At 49.5% G+C, this 19,787-nt stretch overlaps 1 protein-coding gene and 1 long non-coding RNA gene across 7 annotated transcripts in view; one reads left to right on the top strand and one right to left on the bottom strand.

Annotated features, from left to right (window-relative positions):
- Kazn (kazrin, periplakin interacting protein) overlaps nt 1-19,787 on the bottom strand; it is a 921,379-nt gene that overhangs the window by 135,573 nt on the left and 766,019 nt on the right. The gene's annotated exons all lie outside the window — the stretch shown is intronic.
- Nucleotides 186-8,262, top strand: LOC132652946 (uncharacterized). 2 transcript variants are annotated; one of them, XR_009590502.1, is made up of 5 exons: nt 186-2,392; nt 2,514-2,680; nt 3,845-4,014; nt 7,682-7,847; nt 7,973-8,262. It is a non-coding gene; the product is annotated as an uncharacterized LOC132652946 (long non-coding RNA). The 2 variants fall into 2 exon arrangements; XR_009590501.1 differs by having other exon boundaries at nt 2,507-2,680.

The following is a 19,787-nucleotide window of genomic DNA, read 5'->3' as shown; positions in this document are numbered from 1 at the left end:
GGGTCTCACATAGCTCAGGCTGGTCTCAGATTTATGATGTAACCAGTGATGACCTTGAACTTCTGATCCTCCTGCTTCTACCACCCAAATTCTGGATCACATGCTTGTTTCTATGTGGCACTGGTGTCAAACCCAGGCCATCAGGCAAGCCCTCTGCCAGTCCCTATAGAATAGAATAGGTCTAACTGTGGCCATACTAGTTCCAAAGGCCTATAGCTGCGTGGTCCTGCCAAGTGGGTAGTTTGACAGGCCCTGCTCACTCCCCTCTCAGCAGGATTTCCAGGGAATCTGGAGATGGGCCAGTTGCAGTGCCGGTACTCTGGCTGGTGTGAGACCATGGGTACATGGATTCCTATTTCTGCATCTAAGCAAGCAGAGTATTGGCTTGGAGAGTGTGTAGAGGGGGTTCTAGCTGGCCCGTTACTTTATTTGTTTTTAAGAATTGTGTAGGGTGGGGTGGCCTCACACTTGTTATCTCACTGAGGCTGGCCCAAACATCTTTTCTTTCTGCTTACTTCTCCTGAGTGTTGGGATTACAAGTGTAAACTACCATGCCTAGACTTTTATACTCTGTCTTTTTTATCTGTTCTTCTGGAGGGGTGTGTGTGTGCCCATGTATGCTGTTAAAAAAAAAAGTGCTGTGTAACAAGTCACCCCAGACATGGGGATATGAAACAAGGATGGTCAGGAATTCAAGGTATGGGGACAGAAGGGCACTGTGGTTCTAAACCACTTGTAGCTTGCAGCAATGTGCCTGTTTGGGGCTACCATCAGCGCAGGGCTCACCTGGAAAGCACCTGCTTCCTGACTCACTCCCTTAGGGAGATTAAGTTCCTCCTGAAGGAATCCTGGGCTACTCAGCTAGCAGGAGGGCAGCGCCTGTCCCATAGAGGGCTCTGAAGAAAAAGCCAAAGCCAGTGTGCTCTGGTGGAGGCTCACCTTGGAAATGGTACCCATCACTGCTTTCCTATCCTATTTATTAGGGTGCATCACTAGGCCTCTCGTGCCCTTGGAGACTAAATGAGAGTGTTGATATAACAAAGCGGGAATCGTGGAGACATTTTGGAAGCTTCCCACCTTAGAAAGCAGAGACTGCATTTCTGGAGACAAACGCAGCAAGTTTCCTATCTGGCTCTGATGCTCATGATCTCAGGCCAAAGGTTTCAGCCTTGGAGCTTTGGCTTCCCTGACTGTGTGATACTTGTGGTAGCTGCTGGCTGGGCTGAGCTGAGGTCGCTAGGAGATGAAGTGACTGTCAGTCTCTAAGCTGTGTCTGGCCTAGTGAAACCTCGACTCCTGGTTGAAAGGACATTTCTTAGGAGAAGCTGAGTACCAAGCCATTGCTCCTGAGATACACAAGTCCCCCTGCAGCGGCCAGCTCCTGGGGACTCGGGACTCCAAAGCCCTTTGGCAAGCCCTGGGCTGCCTCTGTGGCTGAGGCCACAGGTGGGGACAGTGTTGATCCCCTCTCTGTTCCGTGGCCGTCCCAGCACGACTCGGGCACAGGTGCAGCAGGAAGGATTAGATGGGATTTTCTCCCAGCCCTGCTCAGACCCTGTTCTCGGTGGGCGAAGGATTTGACCCAAACTCCCCTACACCATCTGCCCTTCCAGGCTGGAGTCTTTTGTGAGCCTGTCACTGACTCACCACGTTCTTTGACGGTCTTCCTGGGGTCCCAGATGCCCTGGTCATGGTCTTGTTCCTTCTATGGGCCTAAAGAGTCTGTCTAGAAGCAGAAGGCTGAGCCCCATCCCTGGGCAGCACAGGGCATTAAAGTATTTTCCAGGACATAGCTGGCCTTCCTTGTCATGCTGCTCTGCTGTCTTGTTCTGAGACAGGGCCTTACCGTGCTCTTTTGAAGAATTTTTTATTACTTTGTGGGGTATGTGTGTGTTGTGCCTGTGAGTACATGTTGGGCTTGTGGAGGACAGAGAGCAGCTTTCAGGAACGCCTTCCAACTCAGGCTGCTGTCCGGCATGCACAGCTTCACTTTCTGAGCCTCGCAATTATTTTTTGAAATCCTTCTGCCTCCACCTCCCAAATGCTGCAATCACTGATAGGTACAACCATACCCTACTCCAAGCTCCATTCTTTTGGAAGCAGGAGCTCATGTCTAGGCTGGCTTTGAATGCACTGTGTTGCCAAGACTGATCTTGAAACCCTAACCTTCCTGCCTCCATCTCCTCCATGGTGAAATGTCAGGCTGTACTGTTGAGCCCAACTCCCTCAAGATGATCTTTTTATTGTTGTAATTGTTGTTTTTGCCTTTTAGTTTTATTTTTATATTTCGGAGACAAGGTCTCTGACTGGCCTAGGACTTCCTATGTAGGCCAGGCTGGCCTTGAACTCATAGACTCTGGAGGGCTCAACCGCTTCAGTTCTGAAATTCAAGGTATGTATCTGAAGTAGGACACTCAGGTTTTTGTTGTTGTTTTGTTTTAATCTCAAGTGGCCCAGGCTGACCTTGAACTCCTGCTTTTCTCAACCCCACCTCTCAAATGCTGAGACTGCAGGCATGTGCCACCATGCCAGGTTCCAGGATGGATTCTTCCTGCAATGAGAGGATAAATTCCTTCCTAATCGGCGTTCCCATCATCCCCCATTGTATGTGGGTAGGGAGGTTGCCCACAGAAGTTTACAAGATGGCAGCTCTTCAGAACAAAACCATCAAGAACAAAAGGTCTGTGTTATCATTATCACTGGCAAATATTTATATAGCACTTAGCAGGCACTAGGCACCATTTTATACTTTTCATCCAACAGCGCCCCCTCCGAGAACTAAGGGTGCTACCATCAACACAGAGAGGTTAAGTCACATACCCAAGGCCACATAGCCAGCTTCCTGATGGAGCTGAGACTGGGGTCCATGCGGCTGCACACTAACACCCATCAAACTGAGGATGGAGGGATGGAAGGATTTTATGCTAAGCTGGTACTGTTGAGTGAACGCAGGGTTGCTGAGGCAAACTGCCTTCCACGTAGGCGCGTACGTCTCTTTCCTCTGTGCTAGGGTCAAGCCCACGGTCTTGCTAAGCAAGCTGTCTGCTAACTGAGTTACAGCGTGCAGCCTCAACCTTTGCACACTCTCGAGGGGGCCGCCCTTGTGAGTGGGTCAGCAGTGAGTCTGCCACTCTTAGCTCATGGCTGCCCCCAGTGGCCACAAGGAGAAGTGCATCCCTCTAGAAAGCCCTGTTTCCTGGGGCTTGGGCACAGGAAGGGTCATACCCCAGCAAGTGTCCAAGAAGAGATAATAGTTCCTGGGTCTGAGGAGAAGGCTTAATAGATGATGTGCTTGCTGCATAAAGATCAAACTACAGTGCCTTACACCCACATAAAAAGCCAGGTGTGGTAGTGTAGCCCCAGTACTGAGAGGCAGAGACAGGAAGATCCCTGGGGATTGCTGGCTAGACAGTCTTGCACAATCAATGTGCTCCAGTTCTGTGAAAAAAATATGACCAAGAACTATGAAGTGAGCATGCACCACGCACCCACACACGGAAACACAAATACTCAATGTACGCACACATAAAGGTGCGAGTTACTATTTACAGAGTATCTCCGATTCTGCGCCAGGTCCTACTGGGTACATTTGCGTAAATGTCATCATTTCATCAGTGGACAAGCACGATCATTGTGGTTAAGGATGACCAGTAATATTTGCTGAAACGCGTTATGCATATCTGCTCACTTTAGTTAGTCCCTCAGCCTACATATATAAGTAATATTACAGCCCTCCTCTTATCAGCGAGGAGTAACAGACTGCAGCGAAGTTAAGCAAGTTCCCCTTGGACACCTAGAAAGAAGTGGAAACAGGATCCGAACTCAGGCAGCTCTGTCTCCACAGCCTGTTCCACGAGCCCTTCTCCTACTCGCTGCCATTTGTCCAGTGAAGGAGATGTGTACAGAGGCATGAAGGGACGCGCCCGGGATCACACAGCTTTTAAACTGAGACGACTGTCTTCAGTCACTCACTGACCCAACAGCAAGGCCCAGGCCCTGGCCCAGGCCGTGGAGGTGAGTCACTGTGAGGCTACGCCCCCATCTTACTGCTGTAACGACCCCCTCTCCAAGACACCCAGCTTAGAAAGTCAAAACGCTCACAGCTTTGCAGGGGCCAGCCCATGATCTCAGGGACCTTCCCCGGGTTGGAGGTGAGCATGCAGTTCTAACAGTGGCCACTGGAGGCAGAAGAGGGTCAACACAGGCAGCACACTGGAGAGGGTTCCCTGGGTCCCTGTGGACCCCTGGCACCTGGTACAGGGGTACGCATATTCCTAGCTCTGACCCCTCATTTGAGAGTGCACGTCACTCCTGCATTTGATCTGTTGCTTTTAGGCCTCTGGGGCATGTGTGTGGTGTGGTGGGATGGGTGTGGTGGTAGCACCTTAATGGAGACCACATGGTTAAAAACAACAACAACAACAACACTCCTCTAAAAGTCGGGAAAAGAAAGAGAGGAAGAGGAGGTACAGGAGTCCCACAACGTTCTTCAAGGGAGCAACTCCGTGACTGGAAAGCCGAACCTACCTCTTCAAGGTTCCATCATCTTCCAGAAGCGCCAGGCCGGGGACCAAGCACCTTCCACAGGGCCTAACCAAACCACAACAAGGCGTGTGAAGCCACAAGGACCCAGGGCAGGGCCCACAAGCGCTGCTGGTTTCTGCTGGGTTCTCAGCACTCCCGGGCTCCCTCTCCTCTGTTGGCCCCGCTCTTTTTTCTTGCTTGCTGTAGGATTTATTAGTTCACTTCTTTGCCAGTGTCACTGCTGTCTCCGTCACATGCAGGCACATGACAAAATACACTATGGTGAGGTGAGGGTGAAGAGGAGGCCCAGTCCTTGGGAAGTAGAGGCAGGAAGATCGTAAAGAAGTTCAAGGCCATTTTGGGCTACCTCGAGGGTTTAGGAGATGGGTGGGAGGCAGTGAGACCTTCAGTATTCCATCTGCTCTTGCCCCTGACTTGCCAGCAGAGTTGCTGTTGGCTCACTGTCCTGTCTCTCTGCCATGCACACGGAGGCTGGATACCTGTGTATCTGGCATGAGTGATGCATGAGGAGGAAGGAAGACCATGGGCGGGACAGCCCATGTCACTGTAGAGAGCCAGCCACAGACAGTGGGCTTCAGAGCCGGAAGGGTGACAGAATCATCTTTCACCATTTCAGGCTGCCCTCTGCGTTGTTTAGAGTCCATGCCCGTCCTTAACCAGACCCTAGGGCATCCGATGCTCCTGGCCCAACGGGATGTTGAGATGAGAGCTGACCATGGGCGTGAGGGCTGGGAAGGTAGCACAAGTTGGTAAGTGCTCGCCTAAGCATGCACCAAGCCCTGGGCTCTGGTCATGGTACCACATAAAAACGGGCACGGGGATATTTGCCTGTAATCCCAGCACTTGGCGGATAGAGGCTGAGCAGTTGGAACTTGGAGATCAACCTTGGCTGCTTAGACAGTTTTAAAGCTGGCCTTAGCTACATGATACAATCTCAAAAATAATTAAAAAATAAATAAATAAAAGGAAAGAGAAAAAAAAAGAAGGAAAAAGAAATAGCTACAGCTATGAAGAGGAGTTTGATCAGAGCTACTGGGGCCTGGGTGCCTAAAGGCTGGGCCTGAGCCGAGCCTTTGCTACCCACCAACACAGGAAATAGGAGGGTCCCTAAAAAGACCAGCCAGTCAAGATCCTTCATCCTTTCCAGGTGAGTCCTGAGGATGTTAGCCTGTGTGTGCTTTAAAGCCAAATTGCCCCTCCTTCCTGGAGACAGCTCCCTCGTGGCTCTGAGCAAGCTGCAACAGAGGAAGAGCAGACTGCGTCTTCTGTGGGAAAATCTCCGAGGTCCCTGCAAACAGTAATTAGGCACCCCCAACCCTGAGGAATGGTTTAGCCGTATGAGACAAAGTGGTGTGGGTAAGGCAAGTGAGGCTTAGACACTTGGGAAGTGGGCACAGGGCAAATCCAGAGCCCGCAGCTTTTGCTCCTAGTATTCCTGAGTTAGTAGTTCTTAAAGTGTGGCCGTGAGACCTAAGGCACTCAACCTGAGCCAACTGCCAAGACTGAAAAACACCAACCTTGACTGCACCTGGGCCTCCTGAATGAGGAACGGAGGAGGTGGGGTCTAGAAGCCCCATCCAGAAAGCTTTGACTCCAAAGGGGCTGAGGACCACATTTTTTAATTTTTATTTTTATTTTGTCCTGAAGAAAGACCTCCCTGTGCCGTGCTCCTTCCTCCCCATGGGGAGACTGGGGAGACCAAAACTGAAAAGCCACACAAGGTCACGTTTGCAGAGGCTGTGGTCTCACGGTTACATAACAACGTCCCTTCCTCCACCGTGACAGTTTCCTGTATTCAGAGTCCAAGCTGAATACAAGTCCTCCTCGGGAGGCCACCTGCCTGGGCTCCAGGGAGGCCTGTCTGCACACGCCTGCACCTCTTTCTCTGTAATTAGGGGCTTTGCATGCCTGCCACCCACCCACAGACACTCGGGCACATCAGCCATGGCTGCTCCTGCTTCTCCAATCCTCAAGGCAGAGAACACTCCGCCCCCATCACCTCTGCACTTGGAGATGACACTCTGAAATTTCGGGCTTTGGCAACTGCAGAGGCCCCAGAAAGGGCAGGAAGGAGCCAGAATTCACATCCATGGGCCCCCTAAAAGGGCCACCCTGAGGGCTGGCCGATCATGCTGCATCCTGGACGGGGGGAAGAAGTCATAGGTTCTCGGGGCTGGAGACTGCCCCGGCCCCTGGTCCCAGCGGGACTAATTAGAATGTGTTCTAAATTCTTTTCCCCTGAATTGTCCTCCAACCGCCTTTGGAAGCAGTTTCGGGAGGCAGATCTGTTGAGCCGATATGTAGGAAGCTCTGACATCTCCCCCCTGAAGTTTCTCCGTCAAACAAGCAGGCATGAGCTTGGTTTGGTGCAGTGTGGGTGAGCAGAGCTGCATTCTTTTGGTTTAAAGATGTGACCTTTAGAAGGAGATGGTTTCTGCCACAGCCTGGGCCCAGTGGGGGCTGAGTTATACAGCTGGGTCAGATCCTAGCCCCTGTCAGTGGAAGGTAGGGGCCAGTCTTAATGGAACCCTCTGCTCCCAGGGCCTAAGACAAGCACTCAACACTTGTTCTTTTTATTATCACTATATTGTTTTCCTGAGGCAGAGTCTCCTGTAGGCCAGCCTAGGGTAACCTCCCTGCGGAGCTGCGGATAACCTTGAGCTGTAAATCCTCCTGCCTCGACCTCCCAAATGCCAGGACTACTGATGGGCACATCGTGCCCAACAGTCATTCCTCTGGATTCTCTCTTCCCTCTCAGGGATTCTTGGAGGCCTGGGTAACCCTGACAGGCCCCTTCCATGGCACCAGCCCTTGCCCTTTCTTACCTAAGAAAATCATATCACTTCCTGATAAGACAGAAGAGTTTTGCTTTAAGCCATCCACGTGGGCCTCTGGCTCCACCATCTACCCTATGCTTCCTGTGACCCCCAACATGCCTATGAGAGGCGCTATAGGCTGTGATGGTTTCTCTGGATGAGAAGAGTCCCCCACAGTGTGGGACATCTGGACACTTGTCCCCAGTCAGTGGCACTGTCTGGGAAGGTTTAGCTGGGGCAGCCTTGTTAGAGGAAGCATGTCATGGGTGGGGGTGGGGTTGGAAAGCTCACTCTACTTCCGTTTCCTCTCTCTGCTACAGGACTATGGTGAGGATGTGAGCTCTTGACCACCCTGCTCCAGCCACTATACTGCTTGCTGCCATGCCTCCCGGTTATGATGGACTCTTATCCGTCCGGAACCATAAATACAAATAAAGTCTTCTATGAGTTGTCCTGGCCCTGGCCTTTTGTCAAAGTAACACAAAGGTAACTAATACACTGGCTTTATAGCCATTGTAAGCCAGGAAAGAGACGGAGGAGGAAGTGGCAAGCCAGTGACCCACAGAGTCAGACCTACCTACCAGCCACTGTGTTTTCTTTCTCTGGTATAGCTCCTGTGATGGCACTGTGGCTGTTAGCCTCACCTGCCTACAGCGACTCAGCGCCAGTGGCCACGTCATCACCAGCTGCCGGATGTGACACAAGTACCCTTTAAAAGATCCCCTCCATTACCAGCCGCTCTCTGTCTCCCAGTCTCTCTGGCTGTCTGTTTGTCTGTCTCTCTTTTGCTATGTTTGTCTCTTACTCTCTGTTTCTTTGTCTATCTCTGTCTCTTGTTCTCTCTGTGTGTGTATGTCTGTCTGTCTGTCTCTGCTCTATCTCCCTGCCTTCAATAAATCTTTTATATGAGATCTGTTGTGTGGTATGATTTTCTGTAGCTCTGATCTGCCAAGGTACTCAGCTGCAAAAACGCTAACACTGGGTTGTCAGTTTGAAAACTACATCTGGAATTAACTAAAACCTAAGCTGCTGGGTATAGCTGTGAGGGATTTTCTTTTCTTTTCTTTTCTTTTCTTTTCTTTTCTTTTCTTTTCTTTTCTTTTCTTTTCTTTTCTTTTCTTTTCTTTTCTTTTCTTTTTTTTTTGAGACAGGGCTTCTCTATTTGTAGACCAGGCTGGCCTTCAACTCACAGAGATCCGCCTGCCTCTTCCTCCCAGAGTGCTGGGATCACTTGTGTGCGCCACCACACCCAGCTGGGATTTTTCTTGATTGAGTCATTTGAGGTGGGCAGAGCTACTCTAAATCTGGGCCACACCTGGTGGCAGCCTGTGTGAGAGGCGGGAAGAACGAAGCACTTGGATTTTGTCTGTTTGCTCTCACTCCCACTGGCAAGTTCATTCCCTTACTGACTGGCATTAGAGCCTTCAGGATCCTGCTGTACACTGAAGACCGGCAGAGACAGCCAGCCCTGTGGACTGAACAACTACTGGATTCTGGAACTTTCTATCAGTAGACAGCCATTGTTGGACTAATTGGACCACGGCTGGGAAGCCATGCTAATAAATCCCGTGTGTGTGTGTGTGTGTGTGTGTGTGTGTGTGTGTTTTGTACATGTGTGTGCAGGCATCTATGGAGTATATACATGTATATACTCTGTATCAGTTCTGTTCCTCTAGAGAACCCTGACTAATATAGTACTCTACTAAAATACATTTTATTTTACATTTTTTTCTGTTGGGAGAAGAACTTACATAGCCTCTGACGGCCCCCAACTCCTCTCCTTGTAGCAGAAGACGACCTTGAACTCCTGCACATTCTGTCTCTATTCTCCAGTATCTAGGTTACACACGTATTCCTTCCACTATTCCTGACCTGAAAAGTTTTAGTTTAATTTTATTTGTGTGTGTGGTGTATGGGAGGGAGGGTGGGTGGGCAGGTGGAGTGTGTGTGTGTGTGTGTGTGTGTGTGTTAGGTACATGTGTGTGCAGGCACCTATGGAGGTCAGGTGGATTTCTGGGAATTCAAAGCCAGCCTGGTCTAGGTCTACCTGGAGCTCCAGACCAACCAGGTCTACATAGCAGGACTCTGTCTAAAATGATAATCTTATCGTCAACATTCATATGTCTTTTTAAAGCCTTTTATTCCTCTGTTTGGAAGAAACCTCAGGAAATCTTGTGATATTCAACTTCATCTAGTTCCATGAGGTCACAGTGTGCCCTCCCTGCTGCTCCCTCTTGACTGGTTCCCCTGTTTCCTCTTGTCTTAGGCCTTGTCACCTCACTCAGGAGATAGTCACTTCTTAATCTTGGGCATATGTGTCTGGCCTCTGTCTATCTGTCCATCCTCATTCCTGGAAGACCTTGATACAGCAGAGTAGAACACTAGATTTGGAGTTGTGGGTGTGAGTTTTATTCTGTTGTCAGGTGACCTTGGGCAGAATGCTTGCTCTCTCTGGGCCTCAGTTTCTCCATCCAGACAATTAAGGGGCTGGGTGTGGCTGAGTTGGGAGGGTCCTTGCCTACCATGCATAGAAACCCTGGGTTTCTCCTCAGCACCTTGTAAACTGGGAATAGTGATATATGACCACAATCCCAGCACTAGGGACGTGAAAGCATGAGAATGAGAAACTCAAGGTCCTCTTTGGCTACTTGAAAATCTCAAGACCAGCTCGGGATACATGAGACCCTTTCTCCAAAGAAAGAAACAGCGTAGTGAGCTGGCCTTTTACCTGCTAAACCTGACAACCTGAGCTTAATCCCCAGAATCCTCATGGTGGAAGGAGAGAACCAACTCTCACTAGTTGTCCTTTGACCTCTACATGCATGATATGGCATATGTTTACCCATATACATCATGCACACACACACACACACACACACACAAGCAATAAACATACATAACAAAAATTGAACAAACAAACAATGGGGTTGCTGGGTAACACCTTTATGACTATCTTTACCAATGGTCCAGTGCAAGAGAGCTTATTGGGAAGTGGTGCAGGGGTAGAATTGCCCTTCTGAACGACCTTTGGCCTTCCACGTAGAAAGATAGTCCCTCTAACCCAGGGTTTCGCCATCAGCACCACCAGGAGCCTAGAGGATGACCTCACCAGGGGTCTCTATCCTGAAACCTTTATTGCAGAGGCAGGGACACCCTGGAGGGCCCCTTCTCCACTCTGAAGCACAGGATGTCAGAGCCAGGATGTGGGGGCAGCCTGTCCATGCTGGGGTTAGTCTAGGGACAAAGATGCCTGCTGGGCTCTGGAACCCTGGACCAAGGAATAATTCCCAGATAAGTTCCAGGAACACAGAAAGCCTGCACCTGTCCAACAACTTGTCTTTCTTAGTAATCATGTAAGGAACCTAAAGCCCAGAGAGGGAAAGGGCTTGTCCGAAGTCACACAGCAAGCCAGCGCCAGAACCAGTCAGGGACACAGGCCTTCAGGCTTCCCTCCTCTGGCACCACCCTTATTCCTTCTCTCTTGGGAATTTAGATCCCTCTGGCTTCATCATCCGAGACTTCAAACGTGGCCTGGGGTGGCCCACGTGGGCAGGGCCTGCACAGAGTGAGATCAGAGAAGCTTGCTTGCCTCCTTGCTCTTGATACCTAAGATTCCTGGGCTGTGCAGCAGGCTGGGGAGGGTGTAAGCTGCTCAGGTTTCTATGGTGGAAGCTAAGCCAGAGGGCAGATTTCGGAGCTGGAAGCTGGCAGCCCACACTTGACTCACAAACATATTTTGTTTTTCCTGGAATTAAGAAAACCAATTTTCATTAGGTGCCAACACTTAAGAACTGGGGGATTTTTTGCAGAAAAGATGGGATTTCTGATTTCTCTTGAAAAAGAAGATGAGATCTGATTAAAAACAAAAACAAAACAAAAGCTAGATCACAAACTGGGACTGGGAGGACTGGGAGGACTGGGAGGACTGGGAGGAGGTGAGCATGCAAAGTACTGGTGTTTGCATGCTCAGCCATCTGTCTTCGGGGGTGAGACCTCACGTTCACATTTGGGACAGCAGACTCCCCTCCATACGGTAAAACCACAAGTCCTCGCTTGGCCATCCTGGGGAATTCCATGCATAATTAGTTCTTAACCAGGGAACAGTTCTCTTCTCCAGAGAATTCTTGGCAATGGAGACATTTTGGCTGTCACAGCAGGAGGAAGGTGCTATCGGCATCTTGTGGACAAGTCAGGAAAGCCCCTAAGCATTGTATCATGTGTAGGATGGTCTCTGTGACAAAGAACTATACCAGGCCTTCAGTGTCAGCAATGCTGTTGCCAAGAATTCCTGGGTTGAACCGACAGCCACCAAGAAGAGGCAACAGGATTTCAAGAGGGTGTGGTAGAGGCCAAAGAGAACCCAAGCCAGGAAGGGCCTCCCGCCCTCTCACCCCCCACAGCTCTAGTGCCTTTTTGTAATTGCAAAGGAGCTAAAGTATCCACTGCATAGGACTCTTAGCGGGGCTAATGTCACCACAGCTGACTGCCATTGAAGGTCAGTGATGAATATTGGGGGAAGCAGAGGGCCAATCAGGAAGTCACAGGACTGGCCATAGTCCTCATGGGTTGTCCCTGTGAAGCCAGGGCTGATGGCCTGCAATGGTACCAGAAAACTTAAGCATCATCAATTTATGACATACAGATCACCTACAGAACTCTGTGTTCCTAAGATAAGAGATAGTGGTGAGGTGCCAAACATGGCCCAGGCCCTCTGGACACTCAGGAGGTGGCCAGCTGAGGATGGGGTACACTTTGGCATGAAAGGGGTCTTGCCCTGCTGCAGAGCGTCATGGAGTCTCCAGGAAACGGGTGCTGACTGGCTGTGGCTTTGAAAGGTGCCGTTGAAAGCAGGTGAAGCAGAGAGCTCAACATTTGGGTGACAGAACCGGCCATCTCTCTGACACATACCAGAAGACAGGTCATCTGGCAGGTGGGTGGGGTGTGGAGGGACAGGTGGCTACAGGAAAGGATTGTGGCAGCAGCCTAAAGGGTCCCCCCATAAGCCAGAGGAGAGACAGTCCAGACCCCATGGGGGATCCTTGCCCAGGGCAGCCTTGGAGAAGTCACCTAAATTCCTAGGGTCTTGATTTCTATTCTGCTCCCTAGGGTTAACCACAGTGGTGACTAACCAATGCCTGATGAGCATGCCTCTTCCAAAGTGCCTAGCGCCAGAAGTGTGTGGGAATTTAGATATTCACCCCAGTCCAGATTCTGTGATATTGACCTAAATATAATAAGATATCTTGGGGGATGGGATCTAAGTTAAAACACAAAAGTAATTTGTGTTTCCTATATGTCTTTGGCACATAACCTAGAGGCAATCTCACATATTTTAGTAAACCTGGAACTTCCCGTTGTGACGTCATGCTCAGCAAGTTTCATGTTTGAGACTGTGATTGCACTTGCAATCTCAGGAGACTTGAAGGTCACACACATCAAGTCCAGGGTCAGCCTGGACAACTCTCTTATCTCAAAAGCCCAAGTAAAGCCAGGCACAGCAGTCAAGGCATCCGTGAGTTCAAGACCAGCCTGGTCTACACAGTCAGTTTCAGGCTAGCTATGGCTACACATTGAGAGCCTGTGTCAACAAAGGAACAAAAGGTAAAGCACCCCCAAACAAACACATAGAAGGCAGGAGGTATATCAGTACTAGAGCCCTTGCCTGCCATGTGAGGGGCCCTGAATCCTAATCTCTAATTCAGATTTTAGACCATCTTGAACTTTCAGATTAAGGATGCCCAGTGCTCAACCCATATCACAAGTCGTGCTTATCATGTGCCAAGACACTAAACTGCATGTGATGTAACCATCACAGAACCGGGACAAAGGCCACACTCTACTCTGCCCACTGCATAAAAGAAGGGACTAAGGGCTGGCAAGATGTAAACTCCTCAGTAAAGGAGTTTACTGCCAAGTCTGATGACCTAAATTCATTCCTTGGGATCCAGGTGGTGGAAGGAGAGAACCAATTCCTGCAAGTTGTCCTCTGACACACACACACACACACACACACACACACACACAAACACATCATCATCATCATCATCATCATCATCATCATCGCATCACAGGGAAAATTAAAAACCGATAAAGGAAGAGACTTAGAGATGTGTAGGGAAAAGATCTGGAACCTTTCTAAGGAGACGCTGTTGAGTCAGGGAAACAGGATCTGGCAGGCAGCCAGCCTCTGATAGCACAAGTTTACCTTCCCGCCTCTCAAGAACCAGCTGATGTCCTTAAAAATAAATTAAATAGAGCCTGGCAAATGGCCAAAGTCCAGCTCATTTTGAGTTACAATCGTCCAGAACTCTGAGCCAGATAAACCTTTTCTAAGTTACTTGCCTCATAGTAATGCAAGGCTAATGAACACACATAACCCCTTTACATACTTGCATCTTATGGGATGGAAATGAATGGACTATATAATGACCAACAGCATGAGTCTCCAGACACAAGATGTCTCAATTCGGAGGCCAACTCTTCTTCAAGTATCCAGCTACTCTTCTTGCTACTGCCAACCAAATCAAGGAATTAAAAAACAACGTAAGTGTCCTTAAGACACTAAGGGATGGGTGGATGGATAGATAGATAGATAGATAGATAGATAGATAGATAGATAGATAGATAGAATGATAGATAGACAGACAGATAGGTAGGTAGGTAGGTAGGTAGGTAGGTAGATAGAGCACAAAACAACAACAAAATCCAGAAACACATTGTGTCAATTATCAACTTGTTTACTCTTCCCACCCAAATCTCTGGGGTAGTCATCAGCAAGCTGATGTGTGTGCTGTTGTTTTTTTCTTCTTGAAATATTTTTCATCAAATCTTTGACTTCATTTTAAAGAGTGATATTTTATTTTTATTTATGTGTATTTGTGTGTGTCTCTGTTAGGGTATGTGTGCATGTGAGTGCAAATACCTATGAAGACCAGAAGGGGGCGCTGGATTCCCTGGAGTTGGAGTAACAGATGACTGTGAGAGGTCTGACATGAGTACCAGGAACCAATCTGCAAGAGCAGGGGCCTCTGCAAGAGCAGCAGACAATCTTAACTACCAAGCATCTCTGCAGCTTCTGACTCCTTATCAGTTGGATAGAAAACCCTGAGAGGATGTGCCAGATGTAGACCCGGGGTAGAGTAGGGCTCTCTTCCAACTCAGGACATGGGAGCTCGGTCCTCTCTGCAGGTAGTGACTAGGCAAACCAGGGAGATTTGTTTGTTTGTTTGTTTGTTGAGACAGGATTTCTCTGTGTAGCCTTGGCTGTCCTGGACTTGCTCTGTAGACCAGGCTGGCTTGGAACTCACAGAAATCTGATAGCCTTTGTCCCCTGGGTGCTGGGACTATAGACATGTGCTATCATGCCTGGCTCAGGGGAAGTTTTATACTTAATATGCACTTATTTCAGGTGAGTGAGACAAGGGTCTGTGTACCTGCTATAGAGTGACAAACCCTAGCACACACGACACACTGGCCTGTTGATACCACCACCCTCAGTGTGAGCAGGAGTCCGCGGTGAAATGTACAGAGGGCTTCCCTGTATCCTGCAAGCCCTGTCCACGTGTTGCCCATGGCTATGACTTGCTTAGTGTGGGCAGTGTAGCCGACCTCCTACTTAGAACTCCACAGGGCAGCAAGCATTCACCAAGCGCTTGCCACAGGCCAGCTTTTTGTGAACTCTCATTTCTCCCCCACAGCCCACATCCTATCCTACTTCTGAAGCCCATTTCATGTACGAGGACGATTGAGGCACGTGGGGCCGAGTACTTGCTATAATATGTCACACAGCTTAGGGTGCTGGCAACTCAGGCCCTCTGACCCTCCTGCCTCCACTTCTCAAGTTGGGATTTCAGGTGAGCACCACCATCCGTGATTACTGCAGTGCTGGGGATAAAGCCTCACGCACGCTAGCTAAGTGCTCTTCCCACCGAGCTACGTCCCCAGCCTGGTGCAATGCTCGGCAGCAAGAGGTAAAATAAAATAAAAACTGAGTACAAATAAAATTATAAAAATATAAAAAAAAAAAAAACCCAAACTTGTACGGTATAGAGTATGCCTGCCTACCTGTCCGCAACCCCAGCCATGGGACGCTCTGGTGCCTCTCCCCTCCCCACTCTGCTCACAGAGCTTTGTGCAGTGATTCGACTCAATGCCCAGGGGCTTAATGACACCATTTTCCAAAATGGCTGGAGAGTGGGAAAGGGGAAAAAAAAGGCACCTGCATTTTTCTACCTCTAGCCGCATATTAGTTCCCCTTGGAAATAACATGGGAGATTAAAAAAAAAAAAAAAAAACAACTGTGATTCTCAGGACTGGAGGTTTTCTGGTCTATAAAGGCTTATGTCCATCAAAGCATGTCCTAAGTCCACCCCGACTCCTGGGCCCCGTGCAAGCTGCCCTCGCAGGCCTGCCTGGGGCTTCTCACTCCACTGGGTTCCTGTACCCCTCATGTGCCTGCTGGGCCACTGCGTGGGTGGCGGTTGTCTTCATCTCTGAGAAGCACCTTCCAGTGCTGGGGAGCTGTATGGCCCTTTGCAGAGGGGCACCCCCAGCCCCGGGGCGCATGTTCTGATAACCGGGCGTGGGTTTCTGACTTTCTCATGCATACCAGCGTGGGGATTTCAACTTCCGGGAGGCAGGCTGAGGAGGCCCCATCCGAACTGGAGAGAAAGGCAGCTTGGTGACCATTAATTTAACTGCTCTTCTACCTTGACCTTAGAGGCTGGGCAGCCAGGGACCTCTCCCAGGACGGCTGTTCTTAGGAAGGAGTGTGGCTACGCCCACCCACGATCAAGTCCTGCTGGACTGATGTTCTTAGTCCAACAGCTTTGCATCATCCCAGAGCTGCTAACCTGTGGCCTTAGCCACTGTCCTCTCACCTGAACTACTGCACTGGCCTCTCACTGGCCTCCCTGCCTCCCATTTTCTGCTTTTCCGTAATTCTTCCACTCAGCCATAGCAACCACAACCACAAGTCCCTCACCTTACCCCGTGCCCTCCTGCCCCTTCCCATTGCACTTCCAGTGAATGTTGAGCAGCCCCCAGGCATTTCTGAGATGGTTGGCCGAAAGTTCACTCCAATGGGAAGGTGTGTGGCCTTCCCCAAGGGCAAGGCCATCTGTGACTTGTTTCCGCTGTATCTGGGCCATGGGGACAGTACGGGATAGCCAAGGGACATCAGATCTAAATGTGGAATCGAGGGCTCTGGGAAGGGAGCTTTCTTCCCTGGACCAGCTCTGACCCACATCCCTCTTCCTGGTAGCTTCCCAGCTATTTCAAGGAGAGCTGGAGCACTAGCAGCAGCACTACAGCGGCAGGGAGCTAGGGCTCCCTACAGCCAGGTCCAGGGGCAAAATTCTTCAGTCTTTACAAGTGCCCCGTAGGGGAATGTCTTCTCCTGCAGCCATCTCACAGATGCCCAAATGGAGGCAGACACTGGCTCTGGCTTAGACACAGGGTAAGGGCAGAGCGGGGAAGCTCTCAGCCTTCTCCCCACACGCATGTTGCATGTCCCAGGGAAGCTCACGGCTGGGCTCTGGAGGGTCATGGTGGCTCCCCGGAAGTAGCTGTCCTGGATAAGGGGCAGTGTGATGGCTATTCCTGCTTGTTAACTTGACTGGAGGGCGCACCTGTGAGAGATTTGTTGCTTAGTTTGAAGTGGATGTGTCCACTTCTTGTGACCACTTTCGAGGTAGGAAGACACAGGCCTTTGATCCAGATCTTGGGGTGGAAAGGCACACCTTTAGTCAGGGCCATGCCTTCTGCTGGAGGCCTACATAAGGGCATGGAAGAAGGAAGCCTTTGCTCTTTGCCTGCTTTCTCTAGCAAGTCCATTTCTTCACTGGCATTAGAGCTTACTTTTTCGGGATTCCCGCATATAATGAAGACTAACTGAGACATCCAGCCTCATGGACTGAATAACTACTGGATTTTTGGACTTTCCATCCACAGTCCATCACTGTTAGATTAGTTGGACCACAGCCTGTAAGTGATTCTAATGAATCCATCCATCCACCCATCTATCCATCCATCCATCCATCCATCCATCCATCCATCCATCCATCCATCCATATATATATAAATAAAGAGATCCATTCTATAAGTTCTGCTACTCTAGAGAACCGTGATGAATACAGGTGGCTATTGGCATCCCAGGCATTCTGTATGAACTTAGCCCAAGGCCCCACCCCACCCCCACCCCGCCCTGCTTTAAAGCAGCCACAGGGCCAGGGTGAGGAGGAACACAAGAAGACACAGGTTGGCTTTTATTGGCAGACTGGAGACGGCTGTGGACCCTTGCCACTCTGCATGCCCGAGACAGAATTGCTGTCCCAAGGCAGCAGTTTGGTTTCTGTGTGTGTTTGTACTTGTCTGTGGAGGCCAGAGGCTGACTTCAAGAAGCTTCCTTTATTGTTCTCTACTCATTAGTTCATTTGTTTATTCATTTATGTGTGACATTTATTTATCTATGTGCATGTCTGTGTGCAGGTACATACAACCTATACACATGCAGAGGAAGGCCACAGGAAGAATATCCGGTGTCCCCCGCACCCCCATCACTCTTTACTTATTCCTTTTGGGGGCAAGGTCTCTCACTGAACCTAGAGCCCACAGTTTTTCTGGCCAGGTTGTGTCAGTGATCTTCCTGTCTCTCTTCTGCTCAGTGCTGGGCTAACAGGCGTGTGCCAGGCCACAGCTGGCCTGTGCTGGAAGCTGAACTCCAGTTTTCATGAGGAGGCGGCAGGCACCTCACCCACTAAGCCATCTCCCCAGTCCTCCAGGATGACAATTCTAAGTTACCCACGTGCCCTGAGGGAGCAGAGGTGGCTGGGGTGTCCTGGGTACCAGACGGAGAGGAGGGCAAGGGAAAAGGCAGGATGGGAGGGCGAACTTGGCTCACATTGCTCTTCCTTCCCAGCTTCCTCAGGATGGCTGCACAGATAGGAAGCTGGGTGTGTAGACAGGATAGTTGGAAAGATCTTGAATCTGGTTCTTTAACTGGCTTCTTTCTATCAAATCATCACTCACAGCTGTTGTTCATAGGCCTCAGAGACTAGTTACATCTATTCTGACATCCAGGCTGGGACTACCGTGAAGTTGAAGGCTTGAGGTTCAATGGGGTACCACAAACAGATTATCGAGGCTGAGAAAGGGACACCCCATTGTGTGTGGCCACAGCTACACAGGCTTGGGGGGCCCTGATCTGAAGCGATTTTATCCTGGTCCCATCTATGAGATGTGGAACTGACCTGAGTAAGCTTTCCTAAAGTGGATGGTATTTAAGTTTACCATTAAAAAAAATTAAAACAGAAAAAAGACTCAATATTTTTCTATTTCAAAAATAACAAAGCCATGGCATATGGCCCTATGAAGATTAATTCATGAATAACACAGGTCTAGTTTCTAGAGGAAGAGAGAAATAAAAAGTCTGACATGATTTTTCACTGTCTGTATGCAGACAGGGTCTTATGTAGCCCAGGCTGGCTTCCAATTTGAGGTAATCCTCCTGCCTCTATCTTCCCAGGGCTGGGATTACAGGCATGCACCACCCTGCCTGGCTGAAGACCTTTCTTCAGGGCCTTGGGGCCCAGCAGTCATCAGACCTCACTCTGACAAATGATTGTGTAAACTAACCCAGGAATGGCAGTGTCAAATGTGTGAGCTTCAGGGCTCACCTGGGAGAAGAAGCACATGAGTGTTGAGGGCTCAATCCATGATACCCAGGGCAGCAAGGTCATCACAAAACCAAGTGAGACCACCCAAGTGAGCACTTAGCACAAGGCCCAGTACACTGCGCAAGGGCTAACCAAAAATCCAGTACCCACACGAGCTAGGTCCCTCCTGTAAAAGGAACTTTTATTCCCCTTCTTCGAGTATGTCTCAAAGGCTTACTGCCTCCTTCTGCTAACCTAGGCCTACTCCAGGAAGCTTCTATGCTTCATACAATCTAACCTAGGCCTACAACATTTTCAGCCTCTGAGACTTACTGCTAATGAGCTCACCCTTTCTTGTTTTTTCTGAGCTCATAGCTGGCTGGTTTAACTCAGCTGTTTTGGTTCAAACTCCTCTCCCAGCTGACTTATTCAATCTGGCTTTTCTCTTGGCCTCTAACTTGAGTTTGGTCTCTAACTTGAGCAATCTGCTCTAATCTTCTGGCTCCTTCTCATTCTCTGGCTCATTTGGTCTTCACATGAGTTCTTTCTCTGCAACCCATCTCTCTATTACTGTCCTGGTAAAAACTGCCTCCTCTCTCTTCTTTGCCTCTTGAGTAGCTTCCTTTTCCTCTCTCTTCTCCTGAGAGTTGGGCATATCCTATTCTGTTAACTCTTTCTCTGATTCGTCACTGTTTCTGCCACTCAGTCAGACATCACTTTCAAACATGGGTGCTTCCTTCTACAAATTAACTTCACCTTCATTGTTTGGGAG

The sequence above is a fragment of the Meriones unguiculatus genome, chromosome 3, assembly GCF_030254825.1.
Source record: "Meriones unguiculatus strain TT.TT164.6M chromosome 3, Bangor_MerUng_6.1, whole genome shotgun sequence".
NCBI lineage: Eukaryota > Metazoa > Chordata > Mammalia > Rodentia > Muridae > Meriones > Meriones unguiculatus.
Note: the sequence above shows the minus strand (reverse complement) of the source record. Positions and strands in the feature narration are given on the sequence as shown.